At 39.5% G+C, this 22,574-nt stretch overlaps 1 non-coding gene across 1 annotated transcript; it reads left to right on the forward strand.

The window, feature by feature from the left end:
* The first annotated feature begins 20,136 nt into the window (after window positions 1-20,136).
* LOC128733235 (U6 spliceosomal RNA) lies at window positions 20,137-20,238 on the forward strand. Its single transcript, XR_008411910.1, has one exon. It is a non-coding gene; the product is annotated as a U6 spliceosomal RNA (small nuclear RNA).
* The last annotated feature ends 2,336 nt before the right edge of the window (window positions 20,239-22,574 follow it).

The following is a 22,574-nucleotide window of genomic DNA, read 5'->3' on the forward strand; positions in this document are numbered from 1 at the left end:
TTTCTGCATGGAAATTGCATTTCAAATAGGTGCCTACCTAACTAACAACGGGTTCAGTATTTTTAACTTTGAAGTGCACAGCAAACAATCGGGAAAATAGCGAGTTATCTCACCGGAATGCATTGCAAGTTAAATTTGCAAAACGGTGCAATGAAATATAATATCGGTTGCGCCAAAGCGTGGGATCCTTGAAAATGGTCGGCTTTTGCTCTACTTTGCCTATTTGCATAGAGAGAGTGAATTAATTTAAAAATGATGTTAAAAAGCAATCTACGTAAACTTGAATGAGTTTGCGTTGAAGCACTCAGAGATAACTTAAATACAAACTATGTTATATCTATTTAATCTATTTAATTACCACAAAAGCGACTCTGTTCAAGTTGTCATTATGTCTCATATTCATAGTCTAAAATGGCGTTGTAAATGTACATCGTATATTCTATCAAGATATGGTGGACTTTCCCTTCTTCGGTGTACCAACCTGCTCCCATAGACTAGGGAAACCGTCACAAAAGAATAATATTAGTTCAACTAACCTGCTAGCCGTAATAAGATCTTGCAATTCAAAGCACTATACATTGCATTCTATAGGTTCTATTACTTTTTGGGTCATAAATTACACTAAATACTGAGAATTCTGCCCAATTAAATTTCATCACTATATTTGCTCTTTTTCGCCGTCGATTTTTCAGCCGTTCCATTCGTCCCATCACTCGCGAAACTTAACTTGAGACACAGAAAACTGTAATCTACCACCCGAACAGTTATTTAGCTAGATATTATAAAGATTTTGTTCAAACTGTTCACTTGAATTGATAGGAAAAACTTCATTTTGTTTCGATTAAAATTCCGAATTCACAACCGTCGTTGTTGTACGTTACCCAGGAAACGGGCGTATATATGGAGTGATGTCAACGTAAACATTTGAGCATGAAATTGAGCAACTATTTATGCTATTAAATTAGTCGTAGTGTCGATAATATACTTATAAAATTCACTGATAATAAAAATCACCGTATACAACATATTATGTGATAGAATTACTGTCAGATCTAGTTCAACAGCGAAAATAGCTACGTTTCATAATTGTTCATAACAGATCATTATCTACTACTAGCAACTCTGTTCTCTTGGAAGAAGTGCTGAAATAAGAAAAAATGCAGCTGGCCTCTGACGACCTTCACCTTGATTACGTATTCCGAAAAAGTCATGTCCACCACATCTTACTTCCAATCTGATTCCGATTGATCATTTATCAGGTTTTACCAATTTTTTACAAAATCATTTGAGCAACGGAAATATCCAACACTATGGAAACAATCCTAGTTGTTTCCCGTATTTAGAAAAGGAGACAAGCGAGACGTAAGGGACTACAGAGGTATTACCAGTCTTTTAGCTGGATCGAGGCTTTTTGAAATCATCGTTACTAGTGTAATTCTGAACCGTGCCAAAACTATATTTCAGTAGACCAGAATGGTTTTATACTGAGTCGTTCTGTGGCGACTAACTTGATGAAATTCACTAGTACCTGCATTTCACAGACGTAAGCTGAAGATCAAATTGACGCTGTTATCTGTATAATTAAGATATTCTGGTGTCCCACAAGGCAGCAATATGGGACCTTTGCTATTCGCCTTGTACGATATTACTATTCTGATGGATTCCGGATGCGCACTGGTATATGCCGACAATCCCACCAATAAAAATACTAAACGGGCCCGCCTTAATGGAGTGTACGTAGCGTCTGGAAATGGACTACATTGGTTTCAACATGGAATAACTAGTGATCCTGGTCATGTCGAACGTTAGTGTCTTCGACAAAGTAGTTCAGCTGTTCAAGAGTTTTTGGAAGAATTATGCTTCACCTACGAGTTGGAAAAGGAAGGAAAACTTACTTTCTTGTATTCTCGTTTTAATTGGCTGTCAGTCTATTAATAATAAAACAGATTTTATAATCTTTCCAACGTTTCAACAGTCGACACAACAAGCTTCCTCTCTTGGACATAATGATAATTAGGCAAATGAAAAGTGAAGAAATTTTGGAATTTGTGATATACAGAAAACCTACAACTAAGCTAACCAACACCCTGTATATAGGACATAATGAATTAAAATTCAAAGTAATCGAACCATTCCTGCTAGATGCGTTGTATGTAATATTTATCAAAGTACCGTAAAACGGGATAACGGGAGATATAGTCACGTTTTTCTGAAAACACGTTAAAACTATGCTGGTGTCTTTTGCAACCAATTACCAAGCGAGCATTTCCAGTTGGACAGTGCTTCATTATTTCCAATTTTTCAAAAGTGCGCATTTCAAAAACAATATAAGATTTTCCAATTGATAGGCGCAAATATAGAAAACTAGCTGAGTGCCCGATCTTACTTGGGAAGCCTTTGTCGCACAGCCACTTGTACATCGGTTATTGTAACCGAAATGCTTATAATGCAAAAATACAACGCTTGTTTCTCTTTCGGACGTTCCTCCCCATTTGTCAGCTCCCCCTCTTTTGTCTACCCGGCCACCTGCACACCTGTTTTCTTAACGGAAATCCTTATAAAACCCTACAAAGAAAGAAATACAAAGCCATTTTTCCTATTTGCACCTTCCGCTTTTAACAATGGCCACCCCACCCATAGGAAATAAATAATTTTGTTATTGTACTTTTCTTAACACAGCTTTTTATTTATTTATTAGGTTAGTATTACATGCTATCCTAATAAAAAAAGTAGAAGATGCAACAGTGTTTCTTCCATGGATACAACAAACCTGTCATTCCTTTCATCTCACTTCAAGACAAAACTTGTGTGTAAACAATGTTTTTAGTGTCACCACCAGGAGCAAGTATGCACAAATTATTGGCTGAGCCCACTCTGCAGCATGCCACATAAAGTTTACCAAGGGAAAAACATGGTGTTCTCAGATGAACTCCACGCTACTTGAATGAATGCCCCTGGGACTCAAACAGAGTCGGCCAACAACAATTAGCACTAATGATCGAACACTTTTTATACAGGTCACTTTGATTCGGTGCATAATTACACTTGACAAATGTACAGCTGCGAGCATTGCAGTTTAGTGTTTCGTATTTTGATTTTTTCTGTTGTACGGATAAATTGTTACAGCCATGTGAGCGTTACTCCCCCCTTCTCGTCAGCAACCTCCGGTTATCAGCTCCTCCTTTTGTCCAGTCCTTATGGGAGAACCGTCTAAACATTTCGGTCCCCCTGTTTCAACCCCTTCAGTGCTGATTCTCTTATGTCAAGGAACATGTGTGCCAAGTTTGATGAAGAACGGTCAAGCCGTTTCGGAGTTATGGCCTCCCCCCTATTAGGGACCCTCCCCCACCTATTAAGGAACCTCTCACCCCCCATTTTTGTTGAACCCTAATTTCTGATTCTCTTATGTCAAGGAACATGTGTACCAAGTTTGATGAAGAACGGTCAAGGCGTTTCAGAGTTACGGCCTCCCCCTATTAGGGACCCTCCCCTACCTATTACGGAAGATCCCCTCCCTTTTTGTTGACCACCCAGTGCTGATTCTCTTATGTCAAGGAACATGTATGACAAGTTTGATGAAGACCGGTCAAGCCGTTTCGGAGTTCATGACCCCCCTGTTATGAACCCCTCCCCTTTTGTCAACCCCCCAGTGCTTATTTTCTTATATCAAGGAACATGTGTGCCAAGTTTGGTGGAGATCGGTCAAGGTGTTCTGGACTTATGGTGGAACATACAAACATACAAACATACAAACATACAAACATACAAACATACAAAGAAACATACTCACGCTCACTTTTATATATATAGATCGATCGGAAAACCGCTAAGCTCTTTAATTTTTTCGTGACGCTCGCATTTTTCGATTTTTCGGAATGACACCCTATCTTAAATCTAGCCGTAAGACGTAGTCCTACATCAAAAAGTACAATTTCAAGTCCTAACTTCAAGTATAATCTCAAGTTTAATTCTAAGTCCAATTTCAGCTCCCGTTTCAAGTCGATTTCAATATCAACATCAAGTCGCTTTTCACCAGTGCTTAGAAATCTTATATTCAATTTATATAATACGCCTGAATTGATGCAATGTATTATTGATTCTTGGCTGTTTTGGCTGTATATGGTTGTATATGGGACATTTGTAGAACTAGTTATTATCTACAATTTTGCTAAATAAAGTTTTGCTGTATTTTTTCAGCAAAATTATAGATATGCTATGATTGTACATGGCAGCTAACGTAAAACTAAAGGTTGTCAAGCTGGTTCCTAGGGGAAAGGACATAAATTCGCTCAATTAGGTTTCTTTCAAAATCGGCTTATGCGGACAACTCAAAGAAAAAGCACTGTCTTGCGACTCATGGCCCGAACACGGTTTCATGAAGTTGAAGACAATCGGCCAAAAAACTTACCGAAAGTCGTCAGCCTAGCTGTAATGAAACCCCCTGGAATGACACACTGACCAGCTTCAAGGTCATTAGGCATGGATGTACAAGAAAAACTGGACTGCCAGGACGCACGCAACGAGGTATGATGGGGGCGCCTTTCTTCGTCAACTTCAAAAATAACACCTGTTTATCTGTCCACTGTCATCTCAGCCGTTCTGGCCCTGTTCACGGTGGTATGGAAGAAGGCTCCCAGCCTGTACCCTCAGGCAAGTATGCGTCTACAAGCCATTGGAATGTACAACTAGGGAATCCTAACTGCAATGAATCTTTTTTTCCTCCTACTCTGAACCGGGCCGCACTGTGGACAGTAATATGGAAGCTACCAGCTTTCCCAACTTAGTCGAGCTAATCGCAGTCTGCGCTCTTCACAGTCGTCCAGGTCCTGTGGCTTGTTCTGATGCGGGAGTCTTCCAATCGACTAAACGACTACTTCCTGGCTGCTTCCGATGACTGCTACGATATCATCATGTTAACTGAAACCTGGCTTGACCCGCGGACTCTCTCTTGTCAGGAGTCCGTTCCTGAATTTGAAGTCTTCTGTTGGGACCGTGGGCCCGGAAATAGTCGAAAGTCAACGGGCGGCGGTGTGCTTGTTGGGGTGAACAAGAAACTGAAATCAATAGTGATAGAAAATGACCAATGGAGTAGTATTGAGCAGGTATGGGTGAGTATCGAGCACGCAAAATAGCAAACTTTTCCCATGTGGAATTTACATTCCGCCTGATCGAGTACGCGACGATGCTCTAATCGATGTCCACTCTTGTGGCAGCCATCCAGCAATGGTTTTCGCCTTCCGGATCCCGATCACTCCACTGCACACCTCGGAGCATTACGGCTTCTCGATTGCTATAGCTCTGCAACATTTCGACAGAACAACCGCGTGACCAACGAGAACAATCGCAGTCTGGCGTACAGGATGTTGTCTCAGTGATTTCGTTCGCGCAGTCGCCTCTGGTTAAGCTAGTAAGACACCACCCTCCTTGCATGCGGAATGCTGATCACTGAATTCTTTGCCACTATCGACTGGATTGGTGTTCTCGACGGAAACTATGCCGACAACGCAGCATTGACTCTTTCACACATAATTGGGCACGCAATCGATCGTCATGTACCTAAGATAGTACATTCGCCAAACAGAAAACCTTGTTTGACCCGCGAGCTTCGCATTCTGAAAACGGAAAAAGTGGCTGCGCTTAGGACATACTCCAAGTTTCGCTTCCTTTAGCTGTGTGAGCATTACGTATGATTAAAAGTTGTATACAAAAGAGCCAGTCGGGAATGCTTTAGTCGACACCTGCAGAGAATTCAGCGTAATCTGAAGGTGAAACCGAAAACTTTCTGGAAGTATGCTAGTGATCAGCGTAAAGAATTGGGCCTTCCTTCAACCATGATCCTGAATGGTGAGGTTACTTCGGATCCTCAGTATATCAGTCAACTATTTGCTGATAAATTCAGGCGAACATTGTGCGATGAAGTAATCCTAGACGATCAAGTTACTCAGGCTGCCAACATTAATCTCAACACCGACGAAACAATGATCTCTAGAGTCGCCTCAACGTTAAAATCTTTGACTAAAGCCGGCCCAGATGGCATTTCGTCTGATTTTTGAAGAAGCACATCGCTGAATTATTTATCCCCCTTCGGCTGGTGTTTAGCCTGTCCGTCTCAAGCGGGGTATTTCCGTCCATATGGGAAACTGCCCATATGTTTCCTGTTCATAAAAAGCGAACCGAGGAATCTCATCATTGTGTGCCGCTTCAAAGTTATTCGAGGTTGTAATCATGACTCTGCTGCTGTCACAGGGCAAACAATACCTAAGTGATGATCAACATGGATTCATCGCAGGCAGCTACACCACTACAAATCTCGCAGTTCGTGGACTGCTTGTGCCGGTTGATGGTTTTCAATCTAATGCATTTTCGGGCTAGTCTGGAATCCCACAATAGCAGTCATTTGGGACCGTTAATCTTCCTGCTGTACTTCAATGATGTCAACCACGTTCTTAAAGGCCCTCCTTTATCCTACGCCGATGAGCTGAAGATTTACTTGAGGATTCGCTCCAAGGTAGATGCAATCCGAGAGTTTGACACCTATAGAGTTTGGTGTAATTTGAACTGCATACTCGTGAATCCTGAAAAATGCTCCATTATTACTTTCGCCCAAATCCGTCAACCAGTGATTTTCCTTGTAGTTGAAATGGTCGATGGTACAGAAATCCAACGGGTCGACCAAGTGAAGGATCTCGGTTTTATCTTAGACAGTCAGTTATCGTTTAGACGACACATTTCCTACGTTGTGGACAAAGCATCCAGAACTCTAGGATTCGTCTTTCGCATCGCTAAAGGCTTCACCAATGTATATTTTCTCAAGGCATTATACTGCTCACTCATCCGTTTGACTCTCGAATACGGTTTCATTGTCTGGCATCCATATCCGTATCTCGGCATCCGTATCAAAACGAAATGGCCAGGATTGAGTCGATTCAATGCCGCTTCTTACGTTTTGCGCTCCGTCATCTACCCGGGCGAGATCCGTTCCGATTACCGAGTTACGAGAAACGATGCGATTGATCCATTTGGAGACACTTCAGGTGCGAAGGAACGTCGCAAAAGTCTTCAATAGAGTTGCCGCTGTCTTTGATTTTAATCTGTCACGTGAAACTATCCGCCGAAACTTTTCTGTGTTTTTATCTATCAATAACGTTTAAGAAAATCTGTGTATATTTGTAATTTTTTGACTGTGTGATTGTTAATAGTATACGAAACCATCATTAGGACAACTGTAGTCTGTTGATGTTGAATTAATAAATAAATATTAGTTGCATGTTCCATTGCATAGAAAATGAATGTCCAGTGTAGAATTAAACGTTTACTTACATATATGTAATCTCCCATGCTGCCTTGACATTTTCATAGAATTATAACATTCACACGTTTAATAGTTCTAGGTAAAAGCATTTCCCTAGGTTGAACGCCCATCATTTTAAAAAAAACACAGAACTCACCCCCAACCTAAGCGAACCGTTTGACCGTAAGCGAAATTTAATTAGTGACTACCCTTGACAATGATGATCCTGTCTGCGATAGCGATCGAGGCAATAAAACGTCGAAATTTATTCTCCACTTATCAGGACAAATTAATCTGGCGACACCGAAAAACCGTATTGCACCGCTTTGATCATCGCCAGCAGTGGACAGAGCGTAATTTATGACCTTTTCCCCAATCGAAGTGAGCAGTTCGCAGTGTAAGCTGAGGGTGGATTATTTCCACGGGCAATCGATCCCGATCCGATCGTGAGAATGCTGAATTCCAACGGATCAAACCGGTAGGTAACAAAAATACCATCAGTCATTTCCGCGCGGCGCGCGAAGGAAAAACAATCGTCTTCGTTTTTGAAGTATCTCATCAAAAAAGATGGCAATCACTTATTTCCTCGGGGGAAGCATACCGGTACACCCCGGGAAGAGCCGGGGTGTCATATGGCATCCGCCGCTTGACGACCGGTGAACGGTGAATCGGACAATTACCAACTTTCAGCAGCGTTCAGGCAGGAGGGCGATCATCACCAACCATAATATGTATACGCAATGTTTTGTTTTCGTGCTTACTTTTTTCACTTTAGCGGTCGGTATGCGTGCAATTACGCGATCCCTTCGACGACGACGACGACGACGACGCCAATGGGACACCATATGCCAACAGCGAGTGGAAATAGTTTCACCTTCGTAGAGGAGGGTACCTGTCCTGCAGTTTGACGATGCATAAAACTGTACAGTTTGATGGAGTGATGTTTGGGCTTTTGAGGACTGTACAATTATTGCCAAATATGAATTTTTAATCGCGAATTACGCAAAGAATTAATATGTTTCACAAAACAATTGATTGATTGCTAGTTTAGGATACTTAAGATTTGAGCAAAACCTCTTAGACATGCAAGAGTGAAAACATACTTCAAACAATGTGGCTCCTTGTCGTAACTTCTCACGCATGTTTTTACCTCAAGCATCTATGTATGTTGTTGATCTAAATCGAATCGTAGTTCGATGAAGTTCACCAAAATTAACGCTAGGCACGCATCTATTATGGAGTTTTTTTTTCCTACCGAAATCGCCGCCATCAACAGAAGACGACCGTCATAAGGGTGCGTTATACTGAAGAGGTAAGTTTTTTTTTATTGAGTCATGGTTTTTCTTTCACGGTTTGTGGCCCCACTTTCTAATAGGTAATAAATTGTAATGATCCTTAGAGAACGGAACCCTTCTTCGGACTCGATGAGAACTGTTGCCTTGCTGTATTTTGATAGCTAACGCGGTAGTGGCACTGTTCAAGTGGTGCTTCACCAGCTGTCAAAAATATATGGATTTATTGATGAATAATTACGGTTTTCTGAAGCATGCTAAACAACGTGGGAAAATTGTGGACACGAATAAAACTATGCCGAATCCATTCTAGCGGTTTCTCTGCAACTGAAATTTATGTTTTTTATGCCCAAATTGAGTAATTGAAATTGGGACAGCCAATTGTGGTAGCAGTATGCTGGAAATCATATTTACCTGCGTAAAAATGGCAAAGAATTATTTTCCGAATTAGGTTAGTATAGTCATGACAATTAATACCATTTATCTGTGTTTTATTTTAATTTAAAACTTTATGTCTCGATAAAAAACAGAATGTGTATGGTAAATTTTAATTTTAATACACCTACTCTGCGTCATATTAGATTTTCCAATTTGAACGAAACATTTCAACTCATAACGACTCAACCGAAATGTGTGACGATGACACACGAATAGTTCAAAACCATGTTCTAGAGTTTATTGCCACCTCAATGCAATGGCACGCATTATTAAACTTTGCATTCAACAAATAGTCACGTTATACGATTCTGGCTGGCTATAAAACACACTGACTGCAATCAATAAACTTCACTTCGTATACGACGACCGACCTGGCATCGGCTCGAAAAATTCCAATCCCTGATACAAAAGCTCGTAAATCGGCTCTGGCACTTTGCCATCCTAGGAATTTTGCGTTTCGATCGACAACTTCCCCTTAGTGAACAGAATAAACTATGGCCAGCCTCGGTAGAGGCTGAGGACCCACCACCAGCGCTGTACCGTTGCGTTGATGACCAACTGAACAAATTTAATAAGCATGTGCGTGTATTTAGCAGCTGATACGGCTACCGGTTGTGACATTTTATAGTTATTACTATTGGCATAAAGCTGCCCTAATCCTGTACCATAATGGCGATAATAGGCCATTCGCTGAAAAGCGCTTCGTTCGATGCCGAACCGAATCCAAGATGCCGTGTCATGTTTGATGAAATAAATCTCGTTTTAATTGTCCCTGGCCACGGAGTTGTTTCTATCGGACCGGGCGGGCAAGTGTGAAGGGACGGAAGATTAAGCAACATTACTATCGGCGGCGGATGACGACTTTGTCTGTTTTCCAATGCGAAGCGTCGCCTCATCAGCGATAATAGCGCCGCAAAGTGAGCGGGCCATTAGTGACCGTGTATATTGTGTAGCATCTAGCGTACAGATCAAATCACATCATCACCTTGGAAACCCCCTGCCACCGTTGTTGCTCTGTTTGCCTCCAGCCGGTGCTGGAGCAGGACATATGTGACAGCCTCATTCATAGTGGGATAACAAGATTGCAGTCTTTGATTGTTGTTCCTGTGCGTTGTTAATACCATCAAAGCTCCCTTGATCAGAAGACGATAAAGTCTCCGGGAATGCTCGCTGCTGCATATCCGTCTAACAACCAACGGAATCTGACGAATGAAATCTAATTCCTCCTTCGATTTACAAAATGGTTTCATGCCCAGGCTATAGATACCAACAAGGAAAGATGATATTAATTGGTGGTTGAAAGGATTCCGTCCAATCGAGAATGATACCCTCCGCTCCGTCCGTTTCCCCCACTTTTCTTGCTGCCTATGTGGGATGGGAAGAATCAATCAAATCACCAGGAAGCATCCAGTGGACAATGTTCTCCAGATTTACGACCATTTGACTGTCGGCTTGATTGTGCAATTTAGCATACCTCTCGGTCTCTTGGAAAAACGAAAACCACACTGCAATTTCTTTAATAGCAAAGAAGGCGCATCTTGCCACATATTGCTTTTATCTTATGTTTGTCCTATTTTGCTACCCTAACGCACCAAACAAATCAAGATTAAAAAGGCTGTTTACTTACCTTTGTAGAAATGACCGACCATCGTCGTCGTCATCACAACGTAAGGCAATAAATTGTAATTTTGCCGTATATGTATTCTTCGAAATTCTTTGAACCGAGCAGATATTTGCATGTTTGCTTGTGGTGAGTGCTCTACATACTCTGCTAGTATCTACGATTGGTAATGGCCAATTCTTAGATGGACGGGCAGCAATACTTGTCGGTAATTTAAGGATTTTACGACAAGCCTTAATTTGGGCTCGAGAGGTGGAAATTGGTTACACGTGGGAAATTGTTGATTGGGTTTCATTTAATTTAAGGGATTTTCATACGAAATGGGAAGCCTGGCTTATAATTTGGAGATTATACTGGGCATTAGCACTTTAAAGCTCCCTGACACAGATACAATTTCACTAATATTTACGTGGTACATTTCAAAAAAGGTGTACGCGCTTCTACATGGTTGTTCCTATTTTAATGTGTATATTACGTAACCAATGAAACCTTTTTATGTGACGCTGTATTAAAATATGTGTTTAACAAAATACGCATATGCATATAGTGTAAATTGCATACAGGGTCAGTAGTAAAAATTGTCAGTAAAGTAAATGGTCCCAAAAATAAGACGCTCGCATAAATATTAATTTCAAGTGTATTTGGGGTGCTATAGGTACATCCATAACGTTTGGCTTAAATTAGTCTAATTCGAAACTTTCTACAGTATGGTACATTCTTGGGGGGCTCCGTATCCGCAAGGTTTTCAAGTCTGCTTTGACAAGCGGGTGGTCGTGGGTTCGAATCTTAGTAGAATCAAGCCATTCGATGTTAAATGACTTTAGCTTGGGGTTATTCTCAGGCCCCCCTCATTTATTCTTCCTTCATGCTGAATTCTAAATTTGCCCACTAAAGCCTCCTGAAAGTGCAAAAGTCCCTCCTATAGTTAAGTGTACTGGTCAGAGGAACGAATGAGTCCTTGCCAAGGACGGCTATAATATGCGGTAGTACTGGCAGTGAGGAAAGGGTGGATAAAGTAGATCAAGCTTTGAAGGAAGGGTAAACTCCAATACACACAAGCACGCATTACGCAAGCATATTGCTCATTCAATAGCGATTATAGCAAAAAGAAATGCAGTGCAGGTCATACAGCAAACACCCGGGCGATATCACAATAGATCAATTATACTGGTCGCAGTAATAAGTCCACACAGGAAAAAAAAGAAAAAAAAGTGGTGCATTCTTGTATTGTATTTTGACGACAGAAAGTAAATGGTTCCTCAAACCATCATCGATGTAATATTTAGAGTTGATTTGAACACCAGGTTCAATGAACAGCAATGGTATCTTAGAATTTTTGGATACCCAAGTAGCACTTGTAACTAATTATACAAATAAAAAAATGAAAAAGGTTACACAACAGTTACATTTAGGACCCTTGTAACGAATTAGGTTACATAAAATTGAAAATAGTTACTTTTTAGTTTGGTGGTGACAAAAATCTTAAAAAGTTAGCATATAGTTACCAAATGACAAAATCGAAACCTTTTTTTCGAACTGTCATCAACTTGTTCGTTGCAAAACAGTTAATTTTCAGTTTCGAGCAGTTACAAACGTAAAAAAGTTAGCTAGTAACATTTTCGTTTTAATTCGTTCACTGTACCTTGTAAACACGACGGATTGAGCAAAAAATAATTTGATTCGCCTCCAAAGTTGTACTTATAAGTTTCTATAAACAAATAACAAAAAAAAAAAGATTGCACAACAATGAAATGAATTATGATACCTGTAACGAGTTAGGTCACATAAAATTAAAAATTATTCCTTTTTAGTTTTGTGATGACCAAAATCTCAAAAAGTTACCAAGTAGTTCCCAAATGACACAAATGAAACCATTATTCATGCTGTCAACTTGTTCGTCGCAAAACAGTTAATTTTCAGTTCCGAGCAGTTACAAACGCAAAAAAGTTAGCTAGTAACATTTTCGCAACAACTTGTCCACTGTACCTTGTAAACGCGTAGATCTCGAAAATTTTACTAATAGTAAAGATAAGCCATTGGTACACGGGTTGCAAAATGCTCTTGAAAATGCGTTTGCTTACTCGATTGATATAAGGAATCTTCTCCGGAGACACTGTTATTAAATTATCAATTTTGTTTACCCTCAAACGTCAAAACCTGCAAGTTACATTGAAACGAAACCGGCAATGTAAATAGGTTACTGTGTAACTTAAAAATGATATAAGAAATATTTTAGTTACCAGGTGACGACAACAGATTTGATATTGGTTACCGTAACCAATAGCGTAACCAAATGCAAAGTTTAGGTTACATACAATTAGAATGTAACTGAAATGTAACCTTGTATGATTATCTAAAGGCAAAATGGCTATGAATTTTTCTTAGTGATAGCGAAAACTCAAAAATTACTTTTGTTGAATTTCAATTTATTTTTGAATGATTTCTGGCAATTTAAAAAATCAGAAAAAAATTAAAATCTTAATATTTTTGTAAAATTTATTTTGCAAAAAATAAATTTATTAAAGAAGTAAGTAATGAAAGCTAGATTAAATTAGGGCGCGTAAATTTTTTAAAGCTAGAATCATAGGTTTCACCATAAATTGAAACTGCATTAAAATTTGTCTTGAGATAACAAGCGAAATTAATACGCTTTTCTATATTCATCAGTTAAGTGTACTGCTTGACGTTGATAGCCATAGATTGAAATAAATCTTCTTGCATTCAGGCAATATTGTAACCTGCTGCATTGTTTTCGCCATGCAATAAAAGTTTCAAGATAACTAATTTGCCACCAATTGAAAATCATTGTATAGTTAAAGTGTAACTTCAATAGTAACCATTTTGTAACCATACATGTTACATATTGGTTATTGAGTAACTGTTAATGTAATCATATCTAGTTACATAAGTTGCGCTATTTCGGCTACACAAAGGTTATATTTTAAGTTACTGTAACCCAAATTTTACATTTAAATTTGTCGCATATCAGCCGCTGCGACCTTATTGTGACAACGTGTGCAACTTGGGTAAGCATCCCCATACCTTCACCCTGGAAACATTCTGAAACTTTTGGACAGCCAGTTTGTCCCGAGGAATATCAGAAAGAAGTGTTGCATATAAACGAACATTTAATTGATTGTGGTGATCCTGTAGCAGCAACATTTTTTCGTTTCACAACGTTTCAAAAATACCGTGCCGTTTTAGCAGCTGTCCACATATGTCGACTCTTGCAACTTTCTGACAAGCAAGTCAAACCGTGGATCTATCGGCGAAAAACCTACATGTCTTTACTATTTTGGCAAATTTTCGTTGTTTTTTCGCTGACTTTTCACAGTCTTTTTGTTGTTTATTTGCTGTCTTTTCTTCGCTATTTCACCGTCTTTTCGCCATCTTATCGTTATCGTTTGTTAGTTTTTCTTCGCATTCGTCGTCTCTTTGTCATCTTTCGTATTTTTGTTGTCTTTTTGTCATTTTTCCATTATTTTTGTTGCTGTTGCGGGGTTTTTTCGTCGTCATTTTGCCGCCGTTTTCATCATCTTTTGTCCTGTTGTCCTGTCAAGACAACAAATATATTGTCTATTTCTTGCATGTTCGTCTTTCTGACGTATATTCGCCATCTTTTCATCGTTTTATGCATGTTCTATCGAATGTTTTAGTCAAATATGAAACCAACTGGTATAGATCTAGGCTTAACTTGTTGCTTTTTGCTCAGTACATGCCCGTTTAACTACAGCACCTCAGCGAAATAGAATTCGACAAAGTGATGTATAAAGCGATTGTAGGGTTAATTATTATCTACAACATTGGTGAAGAAAGTATAGTATTATCTTTTGTATTTATGGCAATGTCGTTGGCAGTAAAACGAGATCTTTCCGCTAACAACGGGGTAGCAGCTCCATAGCCATACTAGGTAAAATAAAAGGTAAAACCACACTTTCTTCAACAATATTGTAGATATAAATTAACTCTACAATCGCCCTATACAGTCAGTCGACAATCATGGGTCACACACAATTGTGGGTCATTTTAGCTCTAGCTGCTTATTAGCGTTTAAAAATCAGTTAATATTTGATCAAATTATTAGTGCTACTTATGAGTAACAATTTTATCAGTCACTTGGTATAATATTTACACATTAATCAGCAGAAAAAGCTAAAATCACCCATAATTGTGTGTGACCCATGATTGTGGACTAACTGTACTTAACTTTTTTGATTTTTGTTTCGCTGAGGCGGTTTAGTCGAAAGAGTAAATACTGAGTAAAACAGCAAATGAAGTCTGTATAGAACAACTTACTTCTTTCCGATAATAGCTCATTACTCACTTTTCACTATTCACAACTCACTACTCAATACTTACGACTGACCTATGCTGTGCTGTAAATGGATGACAAACAAACAAATTCACTCACTACTCACTATTTACTATATACTGCTCACCATTCTTTACTAACTACTCACTATTCACTATCAAACACACACTATATATTTCACACTGCTCACTACTCACTACTCTCTATTTTCTACTCACTGCACATTACTTATAACTGAGTAGTCATTACTTTCACTACTCACTTATTACTCATTACTCACTGTTCACTATTCACTTCTCACTGCTCACTATTTACTACTCACTACTTGCAGGTCACTACTCACTACTCACTGCTCTCTGTTTGCTACTTACTGCTTACTATTAACTACTGTTTGCTTATTACTCACTACTTTGGGATGAATCAAATATGACGACCATCAAATTTCTGCTTTTTAGACCCCCCCCCCCTCTGTCCGATTGTGTCACAAATCTGAAACTACCTCCCCCCCATCGTTTGGACGTCACACAAACTCGAAAAAAATTAAAATAAAAAACAGCATGTTGAAAGTAAAAGGTGGTTAAAAATTGTTGCTAAACCTTTTAAAAGTTTAGTGTATGATTCATAAATAAAAAAAGTAACAGTTGCTTATTTTCCCGGAAAATTTAAATTAAATTTTCCTGGTTTTACCGGATAAAATCCTAGAGTTTTTTTAATTACAAGAAGATTCCACGTGTTTTGTTATTTTTCTCCGCCCGGCGAGTAAACTTTTTACTGATTTTGTTACGGATTTTTTTATCGAATTGCCGACTTGCTTATAACTTTACTAATAACATTTATTTCTATTGATTTATGAACTACCAATCAGGGCCCTGACAACGTGACCTTCTAATGACCTAATGTGAAGTGAAGGCAAAAGAGGATCAGCTTTATTTATTTGTTTTGACGATGTTGAACCTTGCTAAAAATAAATTGATGAAAAATTGACACAAAATTGACACCCCCTCCCCCCATAAACTGTGGACGTCATTATTGAATGATCCCTTTCCACGCAGTAAAGGGTGTCTACGGTAAAATTGAAATATAAAACTAATTCACTATTCACTATTCACTACTCACTACTCATTATTCATTATTCACTATAAACTATTCGCTATTCACTATTCACTATTCATTATTCACTATTCACTATTCACTATTTACTATTTACTATTTACTATTCACTATTCACTATTCACTATTCACTATTCACTATTCACTATTCACTATTCACTATTCACTATTCACTATTCACTATTCACTATTCACTATTCACTATTCACTATTCACTATTCACTATTCACTGTTCACTATTCACTATTCACTATTCACTATTCACTATTCACTATTCACTATTCACTATTCACTATTCACTATTCACTATTCACTATTCACTATTCACTATTCACTATTCACTATTCACTATTCACTATTCACTATTCACTATTCACTATTCACTATTCACTATTCGCTATTCGCTTTTCACTATTCACTATTCACTATTCATTATTCACTATTTACTACCAGCTATTCGCTATTCGCTATTCGCTATTCACTATTCACTATTCACTATTTACTATTCACTATTTACTAGTTCACTATTCACTAGTCACTACTCACTATTCACTAGTCACTACTCACTACTCACTACTCACTGCTCACTGCTCACTACTCACTGATCACTGCTTCACTAGTCACTAGTCACTATTCACTAGTCACTATTCACTAGTCACTACTCACTACTCACTACTCACTGCTCACTATTCATTCCCAGCTAGCACCAACTCGTATATCAATGTACGAAAACTATCGTAAATATCTCCTAACAAACTCAAAATCGTAACTAAAGCTGGATAAAGTGGGATCAAGTTGGGTTTCTGTCGTATATAATGATAATGACTGACATACATACGATTTTCAGTACAAAATCGTAGAGTAGTACGGAGCGACTCGCGCTTAATCGGATATTATCGTATATAAATACTTATATAGTCGTAACGCTCAAAATTATTCGTAATCACTATTCGTATTCGTAATGTATATCTGTACGTAATGCTGATTTTTACCTTTTTTATACATATGAAAATGCTAGCTGGGTTGCTTACTACTCAGTGTTCACGTAAAATCGATGAGGAACCGAACAGGCAACGGAGCCGCTTCGTGTTATTTTTCAAACTGAAGAAGCGGTGGTATTTGGCAATAAAACTTTTGGTTCGCCCTCATGTCTGTTTGACTATCTCTTTGGCTGACTAGATATGAGGAACTTCTTCGCAGATGTCATGAACTTATTTTCTTACCTATGTGTCCATGTCCGCCGGTCCGGCAGAAATCTGCTAACGGTTACCCGCCACGGCTTTTACCTGTCGCCAGGACAGGTTTTCGTCTACAGCCCGGATGTCGTTGGCTAAGCTCCGTCGCCATGAGCCTCAGGGTCTGCTGTCCTTGTGGATTCCAGATGTCATGAACGGCCGATAGAAACACAAATTCGAGAACATAGGTAAAACTGGCTGCGAAGACTGTCGATAAAGAAGAGTCAAATCTTAAAGACGTTTATACCAAAGGCTTTGCTTCTGGGTGGAACTGGTTAAGATAGATCTTGATGAGAGGAACAAACAAGATCTGCAGAGAAACACACGACAGGTATACCTACGTATGCACAACGAAGAACAGGCAAACCAGGAGGATCATGGCAACGTAGCTAATCCAATGACATACGGGCTGCTGACGAGAATCTGTCCTGACGACAGGTAAAAGCCATGTTGGGATATTGATAGCAGTAGCTCATCCAGAACGACAATTTTCTGATAAATCGATGCTTGTAGACAGCTGGAAACAGCTCTTTCAGGCATTAGTAAACAGCGAGGGATAAATAGTGTAGAACAACAACAAGATAAGCCATCAACACAAGAGAAGGTCGAAAAGCAAACGGGAAGCGTCTGTAAAAAAACTCTCCGTTCGATTGAAGCAACTACTTTGCTTTGCTTAATACTACAACCGGTATAAAATTCTTCACTCAAAGAGATTTTCCGTTTTAAACAGTTCCAAATTTTGAATTTTCAGATACGTAAATTGTTTACACGCAAAAACGATTTGCTGTAAATTGAATACGAGTTTTTCTGCGGATAATTTAAATTGTATCCTTCGGCGATTTTAGGTCATATGTTTCCCGTTTTCATCCTTTACCGACCTAAACAATTTGCGTCGTTTTCACCAATCTCACATTATTCAAATCCACGACTGGCAGAGCAAATAACAATAATTGTTTTCTACTTCCTATAAACTATAAAACAACCGTCTTCTGGTCGTAAATTATGAAAATGGAAATCATTTCATGCAGCGACCAGGGCCCATCAAAGTCGGCAGCATCCACAATAATAATAATAGTACGATGCATCGCATCGTAAGAATAAGACACCCTCCCCGATTCGAGAAACGTTTTACCAGCATCCACCAGGTTTCCTTCCAGGGGAAGAAAATTACTTTTATACGATTTTCGGAAGCTTAGCTTTAACCCTTTTTTCGCCCATCGGACAAGAAGCGGAGACGAGGAGTTCCAGCTGCTGTCAGACGATGACTACTCTACTGGTGCGGTAATCAAATCTTTGTAAATTTCGAGAAACACTGCGGTGCGGTGCGGTCGTTGCTGTTTTTTGCGGGATGGGTTCAACTTTTTCGACGCAAAGTGGCAGGCAATCGTCGTAAATAATAATCGCTGCCGGCCTATCGGCCACGGAAGACAAACCCGACCAGCGAGGATAGCTAATGCCACTTTATGACCGACGATGACGACGATGGAATCGGTTGGTCGGGGGAAAAAAATTCTGCACCCAAAAGGGGTCGAAAGCAACCAAGCGAAAGAGTTGAAACGCGTTGACGTCTTGCTCAGGCAAAGGTAACCGAAGTCAGTCACTGATTGTACCGTAGGTATCCTGTGCAGGCTGCTAGGCAAACTTGGAACGGCGACGTTTTCCCCTGGGGCCATATGGACAATTCCTTCGATGGAAAAGGTGGTAAAGGGGCAAATGGAAAATTAATCCTTTTTTCGTCGGAGGCGGATTCATTAAAGTAGGTTTAATATTTTTCGCTTGAAGCGATGTAAAAATTATTGCTTATTAGAGTCATTAAAAATTGTTTCACTACTGCTGCGTGTTTTTGGAAACGTCGAAATTGGATTAAATTAAGAGTTTAACGTTGAGTTATGCGAAACCGCTGAAGGGAAATAAAGCTTCTTTGTTATCACTCATTGCCATTTCGTTGAAACACAACGGCATCATTTACGAGTTTTGTTAAGCTATGATTTTTATTACTACTGTTGCTGGTTTCAATATAAGAAAGCAAAAGAAGAGTGAGAGAACGTTTTTTTTCTCAGTTCATTGTAACCTTCCGATTAAATATATCCAATTACATCAGAATGTCACATTTACATGGTGATTTATGAATTGTTCCTCGAAATTGTTGAATGCAGCCCTTTTCGATGCATCGTCAAACAATTCTGCCCGCAGCCACACTGTGTAAATCGCTGAATGAAGCTTATTATCGGTTTTTACGACCTGTCAATCAGAGCCGATTTTTATTCACCCCTCTTGTTGCAAATTTATTCGAGATTCTATGGGAAAACCACACCGAGAAAAGGCGTTTCTTTTTCTCGCCGAAAAGGATCATTATCCGTATCCGAATTGTGATACCGCTGCTGCCGCCGGCTGAAGGATCGCAATTAACCTTGTCCGCTTCGAGGTTGGAGTAAAGATGATACGGCGAAGAAATTGGAGTATGATCGATGAGAGTTCCGCCCACTGCAGGCGACGTGGACGTACAAATTTGCATATATAAGCATGTTGTCGTTTAACTATTCATGGGTTTCAGCTTCGCACACTTCCTATCACGACCGGTGACGCACAGCGATGTTATCAATCTTCGTTGCTATCGCGCTATGTCAGCGAGATTTGAATTGGGTAACGAGTGGAACATGTCAAGGTACCATCCATCAGCGAGCCGTACGTCGGTCTGTCGAACTGTCAATCAAAACCGTAATTGTTTGACTTCGAGCGATATTGAGTTTGGATGAATCAAAGATTTTAAGTTTGATAATGTATTGATGACTTAATATACACTATTTACCATTGTTCTGAGACACCAGTATTATTTGGTCCTAGCTTTGGCTGGACTTAAACTAAAATTGGAACGATACAAAGAAGATTAACATGGCCCCTGCGCAAGGATGAACACCATTATTATTTATTATAATGATAAACCTGATAGACCTGATAAAAGTAGGATGAGGACCGGATTAATCAGGAGAGCCTAAATATTGTAGTTCTAAATTAAAAAGTAAACATCTAAAGTCAATACATAAACAAAACCGTCATCGGATGCTCAGGATTAAGCTTTGGACAGCTATCATAAAGCAAAAGTATAACATTAAAACCGTTGAACTAATTTCGGTGGAAGCCTCCAGGATCGCTGCAATTTCGTCCTCCATTCCTAGACGGCTGCTATCAAAAATTGTTCAATAGAAAATTGGTATAATCATACACCCACGTGCATAATGCATAGTACCAGATACCATCTATCGCGGATATCACTCTAAACTTCGGTCATACAACCGAAACCACTTTTCAAACTTTAATAGCACAATACCTACCTGCCACTTTTCGGTAAATTATTAACCCACGAAACCACAACGAATTTACCAGACAAGTACAAACTACTAGTTCAAGCGCACAGCCGACTGTCATTATCCGAGAAACAATTTCAACTTCAATTGCCACCTATTTCGATCTGGCATGTGAAGATCCCAGATAGAGATATTACAACTGTGCGACCCATAATCAATCATAGGCCACTGAAACCGCAGCTCCCATTGAAAAGAGTATACATATTTCTGTGAGTTTTTTTTGTGGTCTCCATTCATCCATCTGGGCTGTATAATTTGTCAAGAAAGTCCGGGCACGCTTCGACGCCCAACCAGGTACGGCACAGCGCCGTCATCGACTGTGGACGTGGCTGGCAGTAACGATACGGTTCGGGTTGACTTCTGTCGCCTGCCGCCGGAACGCGGCAATGCGTGTCCTGCGGTACAGGCAGTGTATCACACTAATTGCCTTCGCGAACAAATTATTGTCTATCACGGAAGCTCGGTGAAAAGTAAATCCAATATTTTCTACTTTTCAAAACATATGTTTATATTTCCAATCGCAATCGCGGAGATTCATTAAAACAAAGCACGGAGACAACGCGGTAATTTGGACAAAAAAAAAATGACAGCCGACAGGTGTTAACAATTCGAACGCCGAAGGTGTGAACTATGTTCTAATGGGTAATAAATTATAGCTTTCGGTTGAGAAAGGCCGAAACCCTGCCGTAGAAGGTGATAATTTTCGTAGATTTCTAGTGCGTGCTCATTAGAGTTATTCCTGCTGTCGAAACATGTTCTGTAAAGTACATATCATAATTACACCGTCGAGTGTTGTGGAATAACATAAAAAGTACAACGGTTTTTCGTTCAAGAATCGTTTGCCGTCCTTAAAATGCATTCGGGATAGTAGCCAGTAGCGGAATCGAAAAAGTTTTTATCGCTCGTCTTGCACATTGTTGACAAGTTTTACAACTTAGTCATAATCCTTTTATTAGCTGGACAAAAAGCAACACATTTTCATTAATCATCAACTCTTGACTCGTTGTCGGTTCGATATATACAGCGGAGAACTAACCTTTTGCAGCTCGGTCTTACAAGTTACAAGTCTAGTAAGAATTTTATGGCAATATTATGTCTTGGCTGTTCGGAGCGAATTTCCCATTCCCCGGATTTTCGGGGTGTGTTCGACTGTCCATCCAGGCAAGATAATAATAAAGTTGCGACTCGAACTCGAAGAGTCAACAACCAGGCACTCCGTGCTGGTGCTTTTAATTGATCGTTAACTTCCGGCAAAGAGGTTCGCTTGTGCCCGCACTCTCAAAAGTTCCATTTTCGAAAATTAAAACCACGTTTTATGCGCGCTTCTCCTGCTTGCCAATGCCATCATAAATTACCTTCCTTCGTCCCGACGTTCGTAACCGGCCATCACCGGCCGGTTTGACAGTTTGACAATGTTTGCCAAGATATACTTCTTCCCCTTCCCCGGTTGTTTCCAATTGACTGCTAAGTTCCATCGCAGATTAGGGTTGGCTAATCTAGGTGCATCACATGAAAAAGACGAAAAAAAAAACCGGGAGGGATGAGCGAGAAGTCATAATCAACCCTTCTTTGATACGGGCCGATCACTTTGCGGTAAAAAGGATGTCAATCTAAATTTTAAACTCTGCCATCATTAGGAATTGAAAATGGAATTGATGCTCTGGCAGTCGTGTTCATCATCGCAGGGTAAATTGTTCTGCAAGATAAATCGATCGAATGACAAATGATTCGGTTTGCAGTTATTGATGAAGCTCGACAACGGCATGGTTTAGGAAATTCATATCCTCGCTGGTAATGTGCATTTGCGAACTGCCATTTATTCGTTCTTCAATCCTAATGGCAAGACGATGAACATTTTTCAAACGCAATCAACTAATCGTATTGAGTACGGCAAAAACTAGTGTTAGATA

The sequence above is a fragment of the Sabethes cyaneus genome, chromosome 1, assembly GCF_943734655.1.
Source record: "Sabethes cyaneus chromosome 1, idSabCyanKW18_F2, whole genome shotgun sequence".
NCBI classification, from domain to species: Eukaryota; Metazoa; Arthropoda; class Insecta; order Diptera; family Culicidae; genus Sabethes; species Sabethes cyaneus.